The sequence below is a fragment of the Pelodiscus sinensis genome, chromosome 3, assembly GCF_049634645.1.
Source record: "Pelodiscus sinensis isolate JC-2024 chromosome 3, ASM4963464v1, whole genome shotgun sequence".
NCBI classification, from domain to species: domain Eukaryota; kingdom Metazoa; phylum Chordata; order Testudines; family Trionychidae; genus Pelodiscus; species Pelodiscus sinensis.
The window spans coordinates 69,367,285-69,390,530 of NC_134713.1; the positions used below are offsets into that span (position 1 = coordinate 69,367,285).

Consider the following 23,246-nt stretch of genomic DNA (forward strand, 5'->3'; position numbering starts at 1 on the left):
AATAATCTCTCTCAATTTTTTAATGCTTACACTAAATGAACAGTTCTCAAACATTAGGAACCTGATTTGAAAATGTTGGGGCCCCACTAAAGTCTCTGCTCGGCCCTTGCTCTGCCCCCTTCTCTGAGGCCCCAACCTTCACTTACTCCATTCCCCTTCCCTCTCTTGCACTTTTTCTTCACCGGGTGCAGACTCTGGGAGGGAATTTGGGTGCAGAAGGGTGGATGTGCTGTGGACTTTGAGCTGGGGCAGGGAGTTGGGATACAAGAAGGGTGAAGAGCATAGGCTCTGGCAGGATGGTGCTTACTAAAAGCAACTGGCATATCCCTCTGGCAGTGGCTCCTTAAATTGGGAGTGCCCTGCTGTAGTCTCTGTGTTCCATTCCTACCAGCTGCAGTTCCTGGCCAATAGAAGCTGTAAAATTGGCACTTCAGGCAGGGGAAAACTGAGGAAATCCTACCTCCAGGAGCTGCATGGAAGCAGTATGGAGCCTAGGTAGGTAGGAAGGATATGTTAACTCTTCTGTGCTGCTGGACTTTTACTGTGCAGGAGGTGCTGGGAGAGAGGGTGAGAAGTTAATCAGGGCCCACGGATCTGCTGAGGTACCCGCAGGGACCGCTACGTGTCTGCAGATGCCAGTCTGAGAAACACTGCACTAAACCTGTATCATCTTGCATTCTGTTGCAATTCAGGAAGGTCCTTTCCCAGACCTGAAGAAGTGTGACTCAAAAGCTGTCCAACAGACAATATTAACTCACCCACTTTGTCTTTCTAAATTCCAACTGAGTAGTGATTATTTGCCTTCCCAATATCCCTACTTTTTTTCAATTGAAATTCAATTCATTTTTTTGTTCTGAATTGTAAACTGCATTGGTTTCCACTCAAATTGTAGCTGCATTCAGTGGCAAGAGGTGATTTCTATAACTACAGAATAGTAAAAACTGGAGAATGCTTTGGGATAATTGGTGTTCCTATATTAACATTCACCCAGTTAATTACTTTATTTTTATCTGTACAAGCACTATTTACACCAATGGCAATATAAAAATAACCAACAAAATGAAACTCTTTAATTTTTTTTTCTTTGCTAATTACATTTTGCTTAATGGGTGTGTCAGACATTTGAGTAGCACAATTAAGTTTTGAAAAAGAGACCCTGAGAAATATAGCTGTTTCAAAGTTGTTTATTTTTGACCATTACACACTTCTGTAACATCGGTACTGAACTGAGACAAAGGAAAAGTGCTTTTTTATTTACTTAACGTTAGTGTCACACAATATAACTTTATTGCTACATCACCTGAGTGGCATAAAAATGACATGATGCAAATTAAGATGGAAAATATGGAGTATGCAAATGGATTGGGTAGCTTTGAAAAGTAGGTAGACTATAATTTTAAAATGCTTTAGACCTGTCAGAAGCACTGTTAGTTCCCAGTTAAAAGCTGCTAGTTGTGGTGGTGGGAGTCAAATTGAAACTGGTAAGAAGAATTTAATGAGGAGGAGGAGAAGAAAGAGGTGATATATCCTCAAGAATATTTTTAAAAGGTTGTTTAAAGCGCAATAGTCCAATGACTATGAAATAAAAACTAAAGTTGATATTCAGTTTAAATTCCTCTTTTGTGGTCTAGGTATATTTCCTTCAGCAACGGTGATATAAGGCTGAAAAAGTCTGTTTAATCCTTATTGTCTTTTAGAGTAAGTGGGATTCTATTCATCTGATGGTAAAATGTGGATCTTAGTAACATAGATACCTATAAATTGTACTTCACTTGAGACCTCATTTAGTCCTACATTTACTTTTGTTGCACTCAAATTTGGTGCCCCCGACTTAGTTGCTGGAAATTATTTACATCAGAAATGAAAGAATCGTTAAATTGATATTGCAGATAGGGCTATTTGCACTAATGGAAGAAATCCCCCAGCATTTTAACTTTCCTGCTTGAATAATTTTTTGTGTCCCTGTTGTATTAATTTAGATGGAATAAATGGACTAAAGGTGTTAACCAAGTCACTGTCTAGCATTAAACAGTGTTAAATAAGGTCTAGGGTTTGGCATGCACAGATTTTAGTTTGCTTAGTACTATGGCAAAAACACCATTAAAAAGCCCTTAAACTTTTTTATTAAAGAGACAGAAAAGATAAAGTTAGTGCATCAGAAATGTAAAGTACTAAGTAAGGCTTTTATGTTAACATTTATGTTCCTTTTTCTTTAGTGTTTAACCTTTAGAAAAATTAAACAATCCCCCCACCTTCTAACAGTGTCTTAGATTCTTAAATGGTAAACTGTCCTTTTGGCTGAAAAAGTTTGATGCAATGAACTGGAGCGGTTGTTGTTTCTGCTGCTGCTAACATTCAATACTATCCTTTTAGGTAAAAAACCTATATAGCTAGCTGAAATGGTCCTGGACCTGATGTTAAAGTCCAAAGCCATTTCAGGTTCTGGTTGAAATTCAGCAGGATCTGATCAGTGTGGTAATTTCCTCTGGATTCCTTTTTTTTTTTTTTTTTTTTTTTTTTAAAGGGCTATTGTTTTGTCATATTTAACTCATGTGATTACAATTAATTGGTTTGAGTTAATTAAAATTAATTGCAATTAATCACAGTTTTGTTAACACTGCTAAGCAATGGAATACCAACTAAACTTTATTAAATATTTTGGATGTTTTTCTACATTTTTAATTACAGCTCTGTAAAAATGTAACATTTCCTGTTATAGCAGCTTCAGATGAGATGAAAAGTTTGCTTGAAGAACAACTTTACTATAGGTTTGACAAAACACAAAGATGCATCTACCCAGCATCCTTACCTAAAAATAAGCTGTGCAATTTGCACTACGCTAATTACATAGCTTATTTTGATCTTATTTTGAAATAGTTTATTTCAAAATTTGACTCTCTCTACACAGTGCCAAATTTGAAATAAGACACTATTCTGAAACATCTCTTATCCCTTGTGCAATGAGGTTTACAGGGGCATTGGAATAGTGAACCTGTTATATTTCAATATAATGGGCTTGCTCTGAAGACACGGAATAGAAATAGCTCTGCAGTGTAGATGTAGTCAAAAATGTGAGATTGCTTAAGATAGCTACAGGAATCTGAAATGCTATCCAAAATCTGGAGGAAAAGATGTGGAATATGCTTTCAGAAGTCTTAAAAGAGCAACACCCTGCTGCAGAAAACTATACAACCTTAACACAAAAAAGGACATCAACCTTCTTTCTGCTGGTGGAACCTGGCTCTAGTGATGAAAATGAACATGCATTGGACCACACTACTTTGGATCATGATCAAGCAGAATATGTTAGCAACATGGATTCATGTCCTCTGCAATATGGTTGAAGCATGAAGGGACACATGAATCTTTAGCGCATCTGACATGCACATATTTTACAGTTTTGGCTAGAGCAGTGCCATGCAAATGCCTGCTCTCACATTCTGTTGACACTGAAAACAAGAAGCAGGAAGCAGTATCTCCTGCAAATACAAATAAACTCTTCTGAGTGGACAAAGTAGGAGTGGATTTCCAGGCTTTGAAATTTTACATTGTTTTCTTTTTGAATATAGTTATTTGTTGTAAGTCATTCTACATATAGAAGTTCAACTTTTATGATGAAGAGATTGCACTACAGTAGCTGTAATGGGGGAATTGCAGCATAAAGGAGTTAGAGAAATTTCAGCAGTAAATTTGCTGAACAACTGCCTCATGGGAGAGGTAATTCAGCCAGTTAATCCAGCCTACAGAAGGAAATGGAGGTGCGAGACTCCTGAATTACAATCCCCATTGGATTGTCCAGTCATCTGAAGAAGTGGGGTGTGCCCACGAAAGCTCATGATACCATCTACATGTTTTATTAGTCCGTTTGCTTGCTGTTTTTCTTCTGTAACAGACTAACTCGGCTACCCCCTGAAAATTCCCAGGGGCACATCAAAGCATTTTTAAGCAAAATTTCAATTTTCAGCCAAAATGTTTTGGGTGCAAACAGAAACTTTTTCCATTTTGGGGTGTCCAGATGTGGTTTTTTTTAAACTATGAAAAGTCAAAGTTTCCAACTAGGTAAAAAAAAATCTGAAAAAAAACATTGACAGCTTTACTCCCACAGAAGTAAAGGGGAAGTTGTCTTTATGCTATTTAGAAGTCTGGCTGCCCAGCCTTATGCAGCAAGCTTAAACCTTTAAATCTCAGTACATAGAATGTCCTTTTTTTAAAGGACAGTTTAACGCGGGAGCCCCGTCCTGCTCCCCGTCGTCTCTGGTCTTCCCCCTTTTAAGTGGTCCCCCTCACCACTTGTGTTACCCCACTTCCCCCCTTCCCGTGCTGAGTGCCTCTCCTTCAGTGTTTTGTGCCTCGCCTCCTCCTCCGCTCTCTCCTCCTCCTCTGCTCTTCCCTGCTCCGTTCTCTCTCCGTCCCCCTCCTTCCTCCGCCTTGCTCCCCCCGTCCCCCTCCTTGCTCCGCCTCCTTTTCAAATCCCCTGCCAGCGTCCGGTCCTGGTGACGCCTGACGCCACGTCACCGGGCTCCTCCCCCGCCGTGCGTCGACGTCCGGACGTTGCTCCGCCCCCGCCGCGCCGCCCGTTATCCGGGCCGCGGCGGAGGAGCAGGCCCTGCAGTGCTGCCGTGCTCTCTGGGTGGTGCCAAGGAGAGCCAGAGCGACCGCGGGCTGAGTGCGGGGCGGGCCGCCGTGTGGGGTGCGGGGGCGGTGCATCCCGTCACAGACAGAGTATAGCTAGGTATGTTTATACCTACTTGTAGAATAATTGGCCAATAACTAAATAGTCATGATTAAAAATACTGGGCAAGTTTCTGGGCTGAAACATTTATTTGAAAATTTTCCACAGGAGGAGCATAACTCCGTTCTAGCTGCCTGTAATGGGATGTGCTTTCTAAGGTCATATTTAGGAAATCGGGGCTTGTCACTATGTGCTTTGTCAAGTACCTTCCTTGGCTCTAGCTTCTGCCAAATACAAAAAAGCAGAGAAAACTGAAGATAAGAATGGGCAGGAAACGGATACACTAATATGGCAAAAGCCACATTTTTTTTATCCTGTTTTCTAGCCAAGTCTTGACATATACCAAAATTCTTAGCAATGTCATGGACACATACAGATACAGCCTATGGCAGACATAATTTTGTATTCATTACATTATTATTTGTTAATCAATTGCAGTGATTTCCAATAATATTTTTACAACTGTGTTGGCAAGTAATTAGTATTACCACAATAGTCTCTCTCTGGTAATATAAGGTGTGCTGCAATAATGTTGGTAAAATGCAAAAGATTTAATCACTGAATAAATCACAGTTTAAAATGATTCAAATTAAGGTATATTATTAAGAAGCACTATAACTACATCATAAATGGTCAAAACTTACTGTTTTTTTTTCATCATCTGAAGATCCAGTTGAGATGCTCTGTCCCTTAAAGGTGATAGGAGTTTTGCCAGCAGGATTGCACTAAAAAAGATGTAGTTATCTTAATTTCCCTGTGGTAGAGCGTTGTGATTTGAAAGGCAAACATGCTGTACACACATGTGCCAAGGTCACTCATTCCTGGAAAAGAAGCATAGTGCTAAGTGCTTTTTAAGATACATTGAAATTCATATGACGACATTTCAAATGGTGTACTCTTAACGATACCACAGATAAATGTGACCCATGATGAAATACATTTGAGTGGAACTAGAGGATTGATTTCTGGTATTTAAGTGTATTTTGGCTGGATTTCCAACTTGCACAATTTGTGCACACAGTTATGCACATAGATAATATTCTCCATATGCAGTTAGGAAAACTTGACTGTGAACTGAAGATCTTAGTAAATATTTCCAAGTGTCTCTCATGTATTCTGCATTAATAGTAATAAAACTCAGAAAATAGATTTTAAATGTTTGAAAATCTGAATTTTGAAAAATAAATTGTTTTTATTTATCTGAAAAGCTAGGACACAAGTCATCTTCAAAAGACAGTAATTATTTCTTTCATACCACCACTGTGCAGACATATCAGGAACCAATAGATGTATAAATGAATCATTAATTTAGAGAATGTTGAGGGGGAAATAAAGAGAAAATTAAGCCAGATAGTTACATTTGGCATGATTTACATGGCTGTTTTGAATGTCCTAGAAGTTCAAAAGGGAATAATGAAGCAGAGAGTTAAAGAATGAGTTAATGAGGCCCAAATAAGGCTACTTATCCTCCGACACTTGCAGTTATTTTATGTAAAATATTTTACCCCCCTTCTATTTAAAATATTCGAGGTGCCTTATAAACATTTTTAAAACACAATTCAAATATATAAAAAATTAAAATACAAGACCCCAGAGGGGGACACAACCTGCTAAAAATGTCTTGAGATGAGGAACACACACACAGACTCAAACACCAATAAAAGCACGAATAAAAAGGATGGCTTTAGCCTGATGCATATTGTAAGCATCTTTTTCAGAGTTAGAGATGTAAAGCCATAACCTTTATATTTAGAGAGGTAAAAGGAGAGAGGTATTTACCTGTAGTAAATATTATATTTGCAATTAGGCATGCAACTGCTACTCTAGGGGCACACATGTGGGATTTAGTGTTGATTAATAAAAAAATTCAAGATCATGCTATGCAAGAAAGTCAGAATATAAACAATTCCAATTTTTTTTTAAACCTGTGTCTAAAGTTAGGATTATAAATAAAATTATCCTGATTGCTATGGGTCCAGATCCCATCAGTCAAAGAGAATTAGAGAAGACATGCTCTGATAATCAAGGCCACATTTATTTAAGTGTTTAAATATAGATTCTGTAGTCTAACTTTGGGAACCAAGGTTTAAAATTGCCCAATTGTTTAAAAGTGCTTAGTGAAAATGTGTGCCAGGATTTACTGCTGATGGTCTGTCCCTCAGTATTGTTTTACATAAATATATCATGCATTGTTTTTTCAGAATAGAATATGCCTTCAACTAGGCTCAGAGCATGTGCAAGTCCCACTCAAATCAATGGGAGCTGTGCATTTGGTAATTTTAGTAGAACAATGGAGAAAAACAAGAATGAAAACATTCCCCACGTTTTGCCTAAATTCTTGGAATCTACTCATTAATAGGCACTAGCTAACAAATTTACAGCTGAATCCGAAACATTAATTTTTTTTACCTGAAGAACTTTTTCACCGTTGCATTAAATATGGGGACACTGGCAAAAATCCTCCTAGAGACAGAGATCTCTTTATCTTTAAAAAGCCCTAGAACTTTTAAGGTGGTGTTCTCAGCCTTAGCATTACTAACAATGTAACACAAGAAACAACTCAATTAAAAAGGTTAAGACATTTGAAAATGTTGGGAGAGAAAAGGGAGGAAGGAAATCTGGACTGACTACTTTGGTATCATTCTGGTAGTTAATGTTCAATAAAACTTTCACACCCACAAATCATTCTACATATTTGATCATTTGAAGTCTTTGTATTTCTGGTTTTCTGAGCCCCTGAAGAGTCATTTTAAATCCTCTTCGCGTATGTAACATTTTCCTGTAGAATAGTGATAGAAATGTAACTGAGTTAGTCTGGTATAGTTGAAACAAAAAACAGGACTATGTATCACTTAATAAACCGTCTTGTTAGTCTTTTAGGTGATGAGCTTTCGTGGGCCAGCCCAACTTCCTCAGATCAAATAGTGGAAGAAAATTGGCACAACCATATATACCAAAGGATACAATCAAAAAAATGAACACATATGAGAAGGACAAATCAAATTTCAGAACAGAAGGGGGATGAGGGGTGGGGAGGTAAATGTCTGTGAGCTAATGATATTAGAGGTGATAATTGGGGAAGCTATCTTTGTAATGGGTAAGCTAATTAATGTCTTTGTTTAGGCCTAGGCGTAAAGTGTCAAATTTAAGCATGAATGACAGTTCAGAGGATTCTCTTTCAAGTCTGGTGTGAAAAGGTCTTTGAAGCAGGATGCAGGTAATCAAGTCGTTGAGACAATGCCCTTTCTGGTTAAAATGGCAAGAAACTGTTTTTCTTTGTAATCCTGTCTAATATCTGTTTTGTGGGCATTGATTCTTTGGTGAAGTGTCTGAGACGTTTATCCAATGTACATAGCAGATGGACACTTTCGGCACATTATAGCATAAATTATATTTCTGGATGAGCAGGAATATGTGTTCTTTATCTTATAACTCAATTGGTTAGGTCCAATAATGGTATCAGCAGAGTAAATATGTGGACAAAGCTGGCAATGGGGTTTGTTGCAAGGGAAGGTTCCAGGGTTGGTATTAGTGTGGTATGTTCTGTGGTTGTTGGTAAGAATTATCTTGAGGTTGGGTGGTTGTCTATAGGAGATTATGGGTCTGTCTCCCAGAGCCTCTCGGAGTTTAGTATCCTGTTCCACTATAGGTTGTAGTTTATTGATAATGTGTTGGACAGGTTTAAGTTGGGGGCTGTAGGTGATGACAAGTGGTGTTCTATTGTTGGTTTTCCTGAGTCTGTCTTGAAGTAGATGGTTTCTAGGTATTCGTCTGGCTCTTTCAATTTGTTTTTTTATTTCTCCGGGTGGGTAGTTGAGGTTTATATATGCTTGGTAGAGATCACCTCTAATATCATTTGCTCACAGACATTTACCTCCCCCCCTCATCCTCCTTCTGTTCTGAAATTTGATTTGCCCTTCTCATATGTGTTCATTTTTTGATTGTATCCTTTGGTATATATGGTTGTGCTGATTTTCTTCCACTATTTGATCTGAGGAAGTTGGGCTGGCCCACGAAAGCTCATCACCTAATAAACCATCTTGTTAGTCTTTTAAGTGATACATAGTCCTGTTTTTTGTAACATTTTCCTGTGACACTAGATAGCTAGAGAGTGAACTTGAAACCCTATAATAAAAATGTATATGTTATATTTTTCAGGGAGGGGAAGAGGATAAGAGGAGAAATTATAAACAATTTTATTTGTAATAGCTGTGAGCTCAGAAAAAATGGTTTAACCTGAGATTTAAATTTTTGTTTTCTTTTTTGTGAGAACACTATTGAAAAGTCTAAAAGGACTACTTGTAAAAACCCAGAAGCTATATTTCCATTTGAGATGCCCCCCATTTAATGCCTGAAGTCTAACAGTCAGGGTAATATTGTTTGGAAGGCCTTCAACTCAGAAACTTGCTTTCCTTGTTGATTACATTTACCCTGAAAAAGAGCTAGCTGTGCATTTGCTGCTGACATTGTTTTTCAAGTGAAAGAGAAGTTTCTAAAAAAAATTGCAATATTCTATTAACAAACTTTTATTTTACTGAAAATTTGATTTTTTTTTCCATCACAAAAATTGAAAAGGAAATTTGTTCATGTTTGTTTGATCCAAATTGTAGTATTCCATTTTTGAACAGATCTAAAATGTTCCACATTAATTCATTTCAATAAGGGTACGTCTACACTACAAAGTTAGTTCGAACTAACGGACGTTAGTTCGAACTAACTTTCATAGGCGCTACACTAGCGCTCCGTTAGTTCGAACTTAATTCGAACTAACGGAGTGCTTAGTTCGAACTAGGTAATCCTCATTCCACGAGGATTAAGCCTAGTTCGAATTTACTAGTTCGAATTAAGGGCTGTGTAAACCTTAATTTGAACTAGTGGGAGGCTAGCCCTCCCCAGGTTTCCCTGGTGGCCACTCTGGCCAACACCATGGAAACTCTACTGCCCCCCTCCCGGCCCCAGACCCCTTAAAGGGGCACGGGCTGGCTACGGTGCCCGTGTCAGGTGCAAGCCTGCCAGCACCCAGCCAGCAGACCCTGCACCTGGCACGGATCGAGCCACCCACCCGATGCCCCCCAGCCCTCCCCCTCTTCCCGGGACCAGGCTGGCAGCTCACGGGAGCTTGCCCGGGACCGCAAGAGGCGGGCACGCACCTGGGCTAGTGCGGACATCGTGGACCTCATCCATGACCTCCGCCCTAGGCACAGGAAAGTGGCTGGCTAGGGCAGGAGAGCTGCCAGCCTGGCCACCCAGGAGCAGGTGTGCATGAAAATCAAGGGGATCCACTGAGACCCCCGACCCTGAGCTTACAATGACCGTCCTGGGTCAGACCAAAGGTCCATCTAGCCCAGTAGCCTGTCTGCTGACAGTGCCCAACCCTAGGGACCCTGGAGGGGATGGACCGAAGATAGTGACCAAGCCATTTGTCTCATGCCATCCCTCTCCAGCCTTCCACAAATCTTGGGCAGGGACACCACTCCTACCTCCTGGCTAATACCACTCCATGGACCCAACTCCATGACTTGATCTCATGTCCCTTTAAACTCTGTTCCAGTTCTAGCCTTCACAGCCTCCTGCAGCAAGGAGTTCCACAGGTTGACTCTTTGCTTTGTGAAGAAAAACTTTCTGTTACTAGTTTGAAGCCTGCTACCCATTCCTTTCCTTTGGTGTCCTCTAGTCCTTCTTTATGGGAACTAATGAAGAACTTTTCTGTATGCACCCTCTCCACCCAACTTCTGCGTTTAGAGACCTCGATCCTGTCCCCCCTCCGTCTCCTCTTTTCTAAGCTGAAAAGTCCCAGTCTCTTTAGCCTCTCTTCATATGGGACCTGTTCCCAACCCCTGATCATTTTAGTTGCCCTCCCCTCTCCCACCCTCTCTCTTCCCCTCTCCCACCTCCTTTTCCCAGTCTCCCCCAGTTTTGTTCAATAAAGACAGATTCCATTTTTGAACACAATTGTCCTTTATTTTGTACATCAAGAAGAGGGGCTAGGGAAGGGTAAGTGGAAGGAGGTGAGGGAGGAATGGGGTACGAGCCCCCGATGGGGAGGACTGGGCTGGCTCTGCGGGCTTCTGGGTGTGGAACCTCTCCTGCAGCCCCCCCAATTGCCCCCTCTCCCCAGATGGCAGCCTGCGGCAAGTGCAGCCGGGCTGATGGCCGAGTGGTGTGATGTGCCCAGTGTGGGTACTCCGGGCACTCCAAGCCAGGACTGCTTTGCAAGCGGGGCACCCCTGAGAACTGTCTGTCTGGGATGGGGGTCGGGACCCTTTAAGCGCAGCCTTCGGCTAGCCTGAGACAGCATCTCCATGCTCTAAGTCCTCCTCTGATGCCCTGCTGGCACTGCTTCCGGCCATCCTTAAGCCCGGTTCAGGGTCCACTTAATGTGGACATGCTAGTTCGAATTAGCAAAACGCTAATTCGAACTAGTTTTTAGTTCTAGATGCGTTAGTTCGAATTAGCTTAGTTCAAATTAATTAATTCGAACTAAGTTAGTTCGAATTAGCGCTGTAGTGTAGACGTACCCTAAAATATTTAAATTGTATTTTTTCTGAAATAGCAAATTACCTTAGAGAAGTTGTTGGTTCTCCTATTAGCCAGAAGGATTACATCTTGCACAGTGCAATTCAGACTTGACTGAGTTGCAGGCTGCATCATAAGAGACCTATGACTCTCCATGCATTACGGAAGATTTAGTCCAAATAGGGATTCTGACCCATATGGGCCTGAAGTGCAAACCTTGTAAGTCAGTGCACCATTATGGAAAAATGCAATTAAACATTCTATTGCCTCAAAATGAAGCATTTTTGGACAAGTTCAATAAATCAAAATTAATTTATTCAATTCTGGGTATGTCAAAATGTTTCATTTCTATGAAAATGTTGAAATGAGATTTTGACACGGGTCTAATTTTTTTAGAACTTACATTTCAGAATTTTTTTCAAAATTTCAACTTTTTGCCATTAAAACATTCCCTGTTTTAGCTTTTCTACTGCAAAGAAATTATTAATTAAAATGAAGGAACTGGAACCTGTTTCCTACCTCCTCGGTGAGTTCCCTAAGAAATGGATCATAGCATCACTCCTTCTCTTTTGCACTGTCTCTTTCTGACCTAGGGGTAAAAAGTAATGTATCCACAGTGGAACTGTCACTGAGAAAAAGAAATGCTGGAATCCAGTGGTTAGGGTGCCTCCCTTGGAAGTGGGGGAAGCAGGGTCTAATTCCTCATTGGAACAGAAATTGAAGGAGGCAGAGCACATGACTAAAGAGGTAGGAATTAAAGCAGGATCTCCCTCTTCCATTCCTGGATGGTGTAGGGAATTGAACCTGGGTGTCTCACCTCCCAGTTAACTGCTCTATTGGACTAAAAGTTGTAAGGTAGGAATGATCTTGATCTACTGGGATTTAAAATGGTTCTGATCTGGTAGGCAGCCTCCCAGCACACTAGCAAACTATGTCCTGCACATGACCTAGCAGACAGACATCTATTTTATCCTGGTTTGTTAATTGCTCTGGGGCTTCGATGACAGTTCAAGATCAGGACTCCTAAAGGAAGGTAGAAACTTAGGCTCAAAGAGAACTTTTATCCTGAAAATGTCAAATTTGTGTAGGCACCTACAGGAGAGAATTTTGTCATTTATTCCAGAGCCAAAATGGGACTTGAGCACTTAAACCTCAGAATTCAGCCCTAAATCTCAGGTTTAAGCACCTAAATACTTGGTGACTCTGAACCTGAGAGTTTTGCATGTGGAAGGGCTGCAGAATATGGCCTAGTTTACTGATTAATTTGCACTTATTTCTCAACTTCAGAAAATAATCCTGTTTTGTTGTTCCCCATCCATTACTGCTAATATCAAAGAGTGCAGGCCAAAACTAAGGTATGCAACCAAATTCAGATGTAGATTTTAGGTAGAGGTACTTCCATCTTCTGGCCTCCTCTATCTATAGCTATAGCTATAGCTATTACATGAATTTAGATCTACATGAATCTAGATCTAGATTCTCCATTTTAAATTCTCCTTGGACTAACTGCTTGTGACTCAGTTTCATACGCTTGCCGATATGTAACTGATGCTTCATGTGATTGGAGGTAGCTCTCTGCACAGGGTTTTAGGTGTTAAAGCCATCTATAAAAGCCTCCCTTTTCTCCTAGCTAGGCAGTGAAAGTAGTAGAGTAGATGAAGAAATGTTACTGAATCTATTATAAGACACATGGAGTACTTTGGATGGGCAAATGGACAGAATGATGTACTAGAAAGTATTATTTAGGGTTTTTTTATTTGTTTAAACTATTTTTGGTACCTTTTCCCCCTGTTCAAACAGGACTACATTAATTCAAACTAGGAACGTTTTAGTTCATGCCCACAGTGTCTATACAGAGGTTACAAATGTACAGCATTTTGGTGTACATTGTTTTTCACAAGGCTATCATCCACACTGCAAGGCAGTATAAACATAGCCTGAGGGACTATAAATTGGTGTACATCACATTTAAAAGGCTACAAAAGCACAAATAAGCACTTAATAGGAGAGTGTAAGAATGTGACCGCTACCTTACACCCTTCTATATCTTTTACTTTGTGCCATGTAGTTTCCACTAAAGTAGACTCCCTTTTACACATGTATAAGTGGGTTATAGTAAATCTAGAAAATCTAAGAGTTGGACCATTTTTCATATAACACCTGAACTTTTGTCCTTAATTTAAAAAAGAAGAACACACAACTGTGCTTATTTTCATAAGTAGGGCTATATTTCGGGGGGGGGGGGGGGGAGAGAATATGCATATACTTCAATTTAACTGGACTAGAGAGATGTTCATATATAATTTAATGACGTGTGTATACTTCCAAAAAGCCAGTTGCAGCCAAGCAATTACATTTATCCACTATTTGTGAGCAGACAGAGGTTAACTGCAATGGTTAAATCTAACCCTTCTATATGAAAAAGCAGCTAGAGGCATGTTCTCATTCAACAAAAGTTCTACTCTGTTTACATGGGTAGTATTTTGGCTGTTTTTAAACTTCTTGCATAAGTGTCACCATTATAATCTTTTAATTAATATTGTGCTGGAGAGGGAAGTCATGAATGAATGCTACTGGTGGTTATTGCCATAGTGCCCAGAAGGATGCTACTGTTTTGCCAAAAATGTTCTGTTGCTAATGTGAGGCCTGTTGACAGACTACTGTTTATATATGTCAACATGATGCCAAGTCAATTGTTTCACTACAGGAATTCTGGCTTGGCCCCAGTGGTTGTCTGAAGCTTTGTAAGGGGGGGGACTCAAACCTTCTATAGTAGAAAATGAAAGAGAAAGGCTCTTTAGACTTTTATCTTACTCCTATTATAACTACACTCCAATGAAGATATGAAGTGAATTAATAATCCAACAATTCTGCAAAACAATTTTCTATATTCTATTCTCTGAGCAGAGAGGGGAATTTGAATTTAAGTGGATCTATTAACTGAAAGGCTTCAATCTATTTGTACTGGAAGTTTAATTATATAATACAGAACTGTGTATAAAATGCTGCAGCATGTTTACAAGTGAATTTTTGTGCTTGTGAAAGGCACCAGTTTTGTGGAATTGCTTTCTATTCAGCTACTCATGTGGCTCAGCACAGTGAGTTGATCACAGGTTTCCCAATGCTGACCTGCTCATGTGCCCCTCATGCAGTGAGAGGGTAAGTTCAGACTACATCCTTGTTTGATGCTACTGGAAGTGCCTTTGGAAATGTAGTTCAGACTACATGCTTATTTGATGCTACTGGAAATGATCTCATCAGAAAGTAAGAGGTAGTGGATATTGTTTGGCTTCTAGGAAAAGGTGTGTGGCCCCTTTAAGAGCTAAAAAGCCAAGAATTGACTTAAGAACATAAAAGCGACCATCCTGGGTCAGATAATAGGTCCATCTAGCCCAGTATCCTGTCTGTCAACAGTGACCAATACCAGATACCCCAGAGGAAGATATCACAACAGCTAATCCTCATGTGATCCCTCCCCATCACCCATCTCCAGAGAAATAGTCTAGGGATACCATTCCTACCCATCCTGGCTAATAGCAATTGAGGGACCTAACCTCCATGAATCTATCTAGCTCTTTTTGGAACCCTGTTAAAGTTCTAGCCTTCACTACATCCTCTGGCAAGGAGTTCCACAGGTTTACAGTGTGCCGAGTGAAGAAAAACTTCCTTTTGTTTGTTTTAAACCTGCTGCCTATTAATTTCATTTGGTGACCCCTAGTTTTTTTTATTGTGGAAATAAGTAAATAACTTTTCCTTGTTCATTTTTTCCATACCAGTCATGATTTTATAGACCTCTTATCATATTTCCCCTTAGTCTCCTCTTTTTTTAATATGGAAAGTCCAATTCTTTTAAATCTCCCTTCATATGGGACCCGTTCCAAACCCCTAATCATTTTTGTTGCCCTCATCTGAACCTTTTCCAATGCCAATGTATCTTTTTTGAGATGAGGCGACGACATCTGTACACAGTATTCAGTATGTGGGCATACCATGGTTTTACATCAAGGCAATAAGATATTTTCTGTCTTATTCTCTATCCCTTTTTTGATGACTTCTAATGTTCTATTTGCTTTTTTGACGACTGCTGCACACTGAGTGGATGTTTCAGAGACCTATCCACAATGACTCCAAGATGTATCTCTTGAGTAGTTGTAGCCAAATTAGTCCCCACCATATTGTATACTTGCAGAAATACACAGTATCGCCCAGGGAAAATATAATGAAAGGTGTGATGAATGAATTACGTCAATTACATTAACATAGCATATTTTATTGGAAATACTTTTCTCTGATATATTACTTTAAAAAATTAACATAACTAGTGATGTCCTTACAAAACTACAAATCCCATAGGGCTTCTTTTCTCAATCCCCACAAATCAGGAAGGCCCATCTTCCCTTAAAGACTCTATGCAAACCAATGCCTGCAGCCTCCTTGCTAGAAGTCCTGAGAAATGGAGGTGATGTCTCCTGGGCTCTGCAGCATCATCAAATCACTGCTCCCCAAGTAGCCACACTCTGAGTCCCTTCAATGCATGCTCCATGGGGCAGCCTGATTGGACTTCCTAGTGGCAGCTGGACCGGTTGCATTGATCAGACAAAGTGAAAGACCTTCAGACCAGGTGCAATGAGTGATGTCTAGATGATGAGAACGTGAAGCACCTGAATGTACCTGTTCTAATGAGAACAGGCTGTTCTGAGTGTACCGGGTCCTCCTCAGGCTCCACGGTGCTCAAAACCTTGTTCTCCTACCCACCTCCTCTTTGTATTGTGAGCTAAATCCTGCAAAGTGCATAATGCCCACGGCACTTGCTGATAACGCACACAGCACTGACAGAATAATGCACTCAGTCCAAAGGAGGACAAGTGGTGGGATGGGTGTGCAGGGAGAGAAGCAACTTAAATTTCCCGAAGGGGTTCAGTCGGAGCCTGGCTGCGTGAAGAAGTTGAGAGACTGATAGCTGCAGGCTTCTCCCAACCACAGTTAGACCCCAGAAGGCATCAGCCACATTTGGGTCTGTCCTGGAGACCTGCTGGTGCCCTAGTATAAGGGAGATTGTTGATTTTCTGCCCCACTGCAGCCTCTCCCCCATGGGCTTTCCCTTGATGGTGCTTCCGATACCCACAGCTTTATCCTCTAGGATCTCGTAGTTGCAATTTATGTGACACGCTTAACAGAAGAGTCCAGCAAATGCCTATGATCAGGTGCTACTAAAAGCTAATTATCAGTGGGCCCAATTAGGGCTCTGGGTGTACCGGGGGAAACCAATTTTGAAAAAGAACTAATCCAGTTATTGAAGTTAGGAAATCAGTAGTATCCGTTCAACTACTCCTTGCTGTTTCTAGCTCTTACCGTTTCAGAGATCTTTTGGGACAAACAGACAGACAAACTTTCAGAAATATTTGAGAGATAGTTGGGTGGGCTTTTTACAATGTGCATTACTTTGCATTTATCAACATTACATTTCATTTGCCATTTTGTTGCCCAATCACTTAGTTTGGTGAGATCTTTGTGAACCTCTTCACAGTCTGCTTTGGACTTAACTATCTTGAGCAGTTTGGGATCATCTGTAAATTTTGCCATCTCACTGTACACTCTTTTCTCTAGATCATATGAATAGGTCTCATTGGTCTCAGAACAGACCCTTGGGGGACCCCACTAGTTACCTCTCTCCACCCAAAAAATGTATTTATTCCTACCCTTTGTTTCCTGTCTTTTAATCTGTTATTAATCCCCAAAATGACCTTCCTCTTCTCCTATGACAACTTACTTAAGAGCCTTTGGTGAAGGACCTTGTCAAAGGCTTTCTGGAAATCTAAGTATACTATATCCACTGGATCCCCCTTATCCACATGTTTGTTGACCCCCTCAAAGAACTCTATCAGATTAGTAAGGCATGATTTCCCTTTACAGAAACCATGTTGACTTCCACCAACAAATGTTGTTCATCCATGTGTCTGACAATTTTGTTCTTTACTATAGTTTAAACTAATTTGCCTGGTACTGATGTTAGATTTACCGGTCTGTAATTGCCAGGATCACTTCTAGAGCCCTTTTTAAATATTGGCATCATGTTTGGTATCTTCTAATCATTAGGTACTGTCATGATCATGAGGGTTAGCCAGCAGCCTGGGGAGTAAGGGGTTAACTGTACCTAACTCAGGTAGAGTTGGCCAATAGGAATGTAGGTAGGAATTTCAAACTAGGACAAAGGAATTTTTGGGTTTCCCTTTTTTGGTCTCTGAGAGTTCCTCCAGCTACTGAAGGAGACAGACATGTCTCTCCAAGAAACAATCCTTCACTTTCTGTAAGTAGGGTAAAGTTTTATTGTTTTATGGTTTGGATATGGGATCTGCTGTCTGTGCACTTTTTAAAAAAATGTTTTGGCTTTTCTTTGTAACTAAGTTCTAGGCCCATGGAATTTCTCCATGAGTATATTATTTTCCTACTTTTCTAACTAATCATTATGCTTGAAACAGGAATAGTGTGGTGATAATAAAAGTTTTTTCTTTTCTTTTTATTAACCTGGTATTAGTTAATGGCTGTGTCCTGGTTTGTACTTTAGGAGTGAGATTTCCCAAGTAGTCTGTCCCCTGATTTTCTTTATTAATATTTGGGTGGTGGCAGCAGAGATTTTATTCCCAAAATCTAGGTTGTTAAGATTTTGGGGGGAAGTTTTATACCAAAGCCTGGTAGATAAGGTTTTGGGGTACTTTTTCTGGCCCCCACTTCTGCATTTATTGTGCCAGAGTGGGGAAGGAGCCATGACAGGTATGAAAGCCGATTTAAAGGATAGGTTACAAACCACAGTTAATAGTTCCACAATTTTCCATTTGAGTTCTTTCAGAACTCTTGGGTGAATGCCATCTGATCTGGGTGACTTGTTACTGTTTATCGATTTGTTCCAAAACCTCCTCTAATGACACCTCAATCTGTGACAATTCCTCTGATTTGTCACCTAAAAAGAATGGCTCGGGTTTGAGAATCTCCCCAATATCCTCAGCTGTGAAGACCGAATCAAAGAACTCATTTAGCTTCTCTGCTATGACTTTATCATGTTTGAGTGCTCCTTTAGCATCTTGATCGTCCAAAGGCCCCACTGGGTGTTTAGCCAGCTTCCTGCTTCTGATTAACTTAAAAAACATTTTAATATTACTTTTTGAGTTTTTGTCTAGCTGTTCTTCAAACTCCCCTTTGGCTTTTCTTATTATAGCTTTACACTTAATTTGAGAGAGTTTATGGTCCTTTCTATTTTCCTCCCTAGGATTTGACTTCCACTTTTTAAAAGATACCTTTTCATCTGTCACTGCTTTTTTTTTTAACCTGGTGGTTAAGCCATGGTGGCACTTTTTTGGTTCTCTTACTGTGGTTTTTTTTAAATGTGGGGTATACATTTAAGTTGGGCCTCTATTATGGTGTCTTTGAAAAGTTTCCATACAGCTTGCAGAGATTTTACTTTTGTCACTTTACCTTTTAATTTCTGTTTAACTAACTTCCTTAATTTTGTGTAGTTCCCCTTTCTGAAATGAAATGCCACAGTATTGGGCTGTTCAGGTGTTTTTCACACCAGAAGGATGTTAAATTTTATTATATTATGGTCACTATTTCTAAGCGGTCCAGTTATATTTACCGCTTAAACCAGATCCTGTGCTCCACTTAGAATTAAATCAAGGAGAGCTTCTCCCCTTATGGGTTCCAGAACCAGCTTCTCCAAGAAGCAGTCATTTAAGGTATCAAGAACTTTTATCTCTGCATCCTGTCCTGAGGTGACGTGTACCCAGTCAATATGGGGATAGTTCAAATCCCCCACTATTATCGAGTTTTTTAATTTGATAGTCTCACTAATCTCCCTTAGCATTTCATAGTCACTATCACTGTCCTGATCAGGTGGTTAATAATAAATCCCTACTGCTATATTCTTCTTATTGGAGCATGGAATTAGTATCCATACAGATTCTATGGATACTATGGATATAATAGGCATCATGGAAACTTGGTGGAATGAGGACAATCAATGTGACACAGATTCTATGGAAAATGTGTAGTGCTACTCCCCCACCAGCATGACCTATTCTGCCCTTCCGATATATTTTGTTCCCTGGTATGACTGTGACACATTGATTGTCCTCATTCCACCAAGTTTCCATGATGCCTATTATATCGATATCCTCCTTTAAAGTGAGGCACTCTAGTTCACCCATTTTACTATTTAGACTTCAAGCATTTGTGTATAAGCACTTTAATAGAATCATAGAACTGGAAGAGACCTCAGAAGGTCATCAAGTCCAGCCCCCTGCTCTAGGCAGGACCAATTCCAACTAAATCAACCCGGCCAGGGCTTTGTCAAGCCAAGACTTAAACACCTCTAGGGATGGAGACTCCACTTCTTCCCTAGGTAACCCATTCCAGTGCTTCACCACCCTCCTAGTGAAATAATTTTTCCTAATATCCAACCTGGACCTCTCCCACCACAACTTGAGACCATTGCTCCTTGTTCTGCCATCTGTCACTACTGAGAACAGGCTTTCTCCATCCTCTTTGGAACCTCCCTTCAGGAAGTTGAAGGCTGCTATCAAATCCCGCCTCACTCTTCTCTTCTGCAGACTAAACAGACCCAAGTCCCTCAGCCTCTCCTCATAAGTCATATGCTCCAGCCCCCTAATCGTTTTGGTTGCCCTCTGCTGGACCCTCTCCAATGCGTCCATATCCTTTTTGTAGTGGGGGGCCCAGAACTGGACACAATACTCCAGATGCGGCCTCACCAAAGCCAAATAAAGGGGAATGATGACATCTCTAGATCTGCTGGCAATGCTCCTCTTAATGCAACCTAATATGCCATTAGCCTTCTTGGCTACAAGGGCACACTGTTGACTCATATCTAGCTTCTCATTCACTGTAACCCCCAGGTCCTTTTCTGCAGAACTACTACTTAACGGTTGGTCCCCAGCTCGTAACTATGCTTGGGATTCTTCCGTCCCAAGTGCAGGACTCTACACTTGTCCTTGTTGAACCTCATCAGATTTCTTGTGGCCCAATCCTCCAATTTGTCTAAGTCATTCTGTACCCTATCTCTTCCCTTAAGCGTATCTACCTCTCCCCTCAGCTTAGTGTTAGCCGCAAACTTGCTGAGGGTGCAATCCATCCCCTCATCCAGATCATTAATAAAGATATTGAACAAAACCGGTCCTAGAACTGAACCTTGGGGCACTCCGCTAGAAACCGACTGCCATCCTGACATCGAGCCATTGATCACTACCCGCTGGGCCCGGCCTTCTAGCCATCTTTCTATCCATTTTACTGTCCATTTATCCAATCCACATTCCCTTAATTTGCTGGCAAGAATATTGTGGGAGACTGTATCAAAAGCCTTGCTAAAGTCAAGGTATATAACATCCACTGACTTCCCCATGTCCACCGAGCCAGTTACTTCATCATAGAAGCTAATTAGATTGGTCAGGCACAACTTGCCCTTTGTGAGTCCATGCTGACTATTCTTAATCACTTTCCTCTCATCCAAGTGCCTCAATATGGATTCCTTAAGGATCCCTTCCATGATTTTTTCCAGGAACCGAGGTAAGACTGACCGGCCTATAGTTCCCTGGATCATCCTTCTTCCCTTTTTTGAAGATGGGCACTACATTTGCCTTTTTCCAGTCATCCAGGATTTCTCCTGATCTTCACGACTTTTCAAAGATAATAGCCAAAGGCTCCACAATGACATTTGCCAACTCCCTCAGTACCCTTGGATGCACTAAGTCCGGACCCATGGATTTATGTACGTTTAGCTTTTCTAAATAGTTCCTAACCTGTTCTTTACCCACCACGGGCTGTCCATCTTCATCCCATCTTGCGTCACTTGGCGTAGAAGTCCAGGAGCCAACCTTGTCCGTGAATACAGAGGAAAAGAAAGCATTGAGTACTTCAGCTTTCCCCACATCATCTTTCACTAGGTTACCTCCTTCATCCATTAGGGGCTGCACACCCTGTCTGATCACCTTCTTCTTGTTAACATGCCTGTAGAAACCTTTCTTGTTATCCTTCACATCCTTAGCCAGTCGCAATTCCATTTGCACTTTCGCCTTCCTGATAATCCCCCGGCATTCTCGAGCTATACCTTTAAACTCCTCCCTGGTCATTGTCCAAGTTTTCACTCTTTGTAAGCTTCCTTTTTGTGCTTAAGTTCACCAAGGATTTCCCCTGTAAGCCAGTCTGGTCTCCTACCATGTTTGCCTCTCTTGCTATGCGATGGGATGGTTTCTTTCTGTGCCTTCAGTAAGGCTTCTTTAAAATACTGCCAGCTGTCCTGGACTCCTTTCCCCTTCATGGACATCCCAGGGGATTCTGCCCATCAGATCTCGGAGGGAGTCAAAATCTGCTTTTTTGAAGTCCAAGGTGTGTATTTTACTACTCTTTTCTTCCTTTGGTCAGGATCCTGAAATATACCATCTCATGATCACTGCTTCCCAGGTTGTCACCCACCTCCACTTCCCCTATTAGTTCCTCCCTGTTTGTGAGCAGAAGGTCAAGCTGCGCACGGTCCCTGGTCGGATCCTTCAGCACCTGTGTCAAGAAGTTATCCCCAACATTCTCCAGAAATGTCCTGGATTGCCTGTATACTGCTGTATAAGTTTCCCAGCAGATGTCAGGGTGATTAAAGTCCCCCATGAGAACCAGGGCCTGCGATCTGGAAGCTTCGCTCAGTTGTCCGAAGAAAGCCTCATCCAGCTCATCCATCTGATTCGGTGGCTTGTAGCAAACACCAACCACAACATCAATGCTGTTGTTTGCTCCTTTAAACTTAACCCATAACTCAACAGGTTTTTCTCTCTCTTTATACTGGAGTTCAGAGCAATCGTAGTGCTCTCTTACATATAGTGCAACTCCTCCTCCTTTTCTCCCCTGCCTGTTGTTCCTGAACAGTCTATACCCTTCCATGACAGCGCTCCAGTCATGCGAGTCATCCCACCAAGTCTCTGTTATCCCAATTAAATCATATTTCTTGGTCTGGGCCAGGGCCTCCAGTTCTTCCTGTTTGTTGCCCAGGCTTCTCGCATTAGTGTACAAACACTTCAGGTAACCAGTTGATCATCCTATCTTCTCCATTTGAAACATGGGTCCTCCTTTCTTGCCCCTTCCTCTCTGCATTTCTTCTCGGTATCCGACTTTCCCACTCCCCTCAGGGTTTTGGTCACCATCCCCCAACTAACCTAGTTTAAAGCCCTCCTCACTAGGTTTGCAAGCCTGCCCACGAAGATGCTCCCTCCTGTCTTCATTAGGTGGATCCCATCTCTTCCTAACAATCCTTGCGCCTGGAACAGAGTCCCATGGTCGAAGAAACCAAAGCCTTCTCTGCGACACCACCTGCGCAACCATGCATTTACGTCCTCAATTCGACAATCCCTGCCCAGTCCTTTCCCTTCAACAGGGAAGATGGAGGAGAATATCACTTGCGCTCCAAATTCTTGGATCCTTCTTCTTAGCACTACATAATCCGCAGTAACACGCTCAAGATCATTCTTGGCCGTATCATTAGTTCCCACGTGGAGAAGCAGAAAGGGGTAGCGATCCGAAGGTTTGATCAGCTTGGTAAGCCTCTCAATGACATCCTGAATGCGAGCTCCCAGTAATCAGCACACCTCTCGAGATTCCAGGTCCGGACGGCAGAGGGATGGCTCAGTCCCTCTTAGGAGGGAGTCCCCGACCACCACCACCCATCGTTTCCTTTTGGGCGTGGTGGCTGTGGAACCCTCATCCGTAGGACTACGCATCCCATGCCTTCCAGTAGATGGTGTTTCCTTCTGGTTTCTTCCTTGTGAGGTCTCTTCCAGAGCTTTCAGCACTGCAGAGCCTGTAGAGAGAGCTTGAAAGCGATTTCTTACCTCTATAGCATCGGGGGATTCCCGTGCTGGCCTTTTTCCCCTTCTTGAAGTTACATGCTGCCAGTTCTTTTCTTGGTCATGTACTGCCCTCTCTGGCTCTTCTGCCTGCCATGCTTGAA

At 41.3% G+C, this 23,246-nt stretch overlaps 1 long non-coding RNA gene across 1 annotated transcript in view; it reads left to right on the forward strand.

Moving 5' to 3' along the window:
• The window catches only part of LOC142827605 (uncharacterized), a 44,923-nt gene that overhangs the window by 16,430 nt on the left and 5,247 nt on the right, over positions 1 to 23,246 (forward strand). The window lies entirely within an intron of this gene.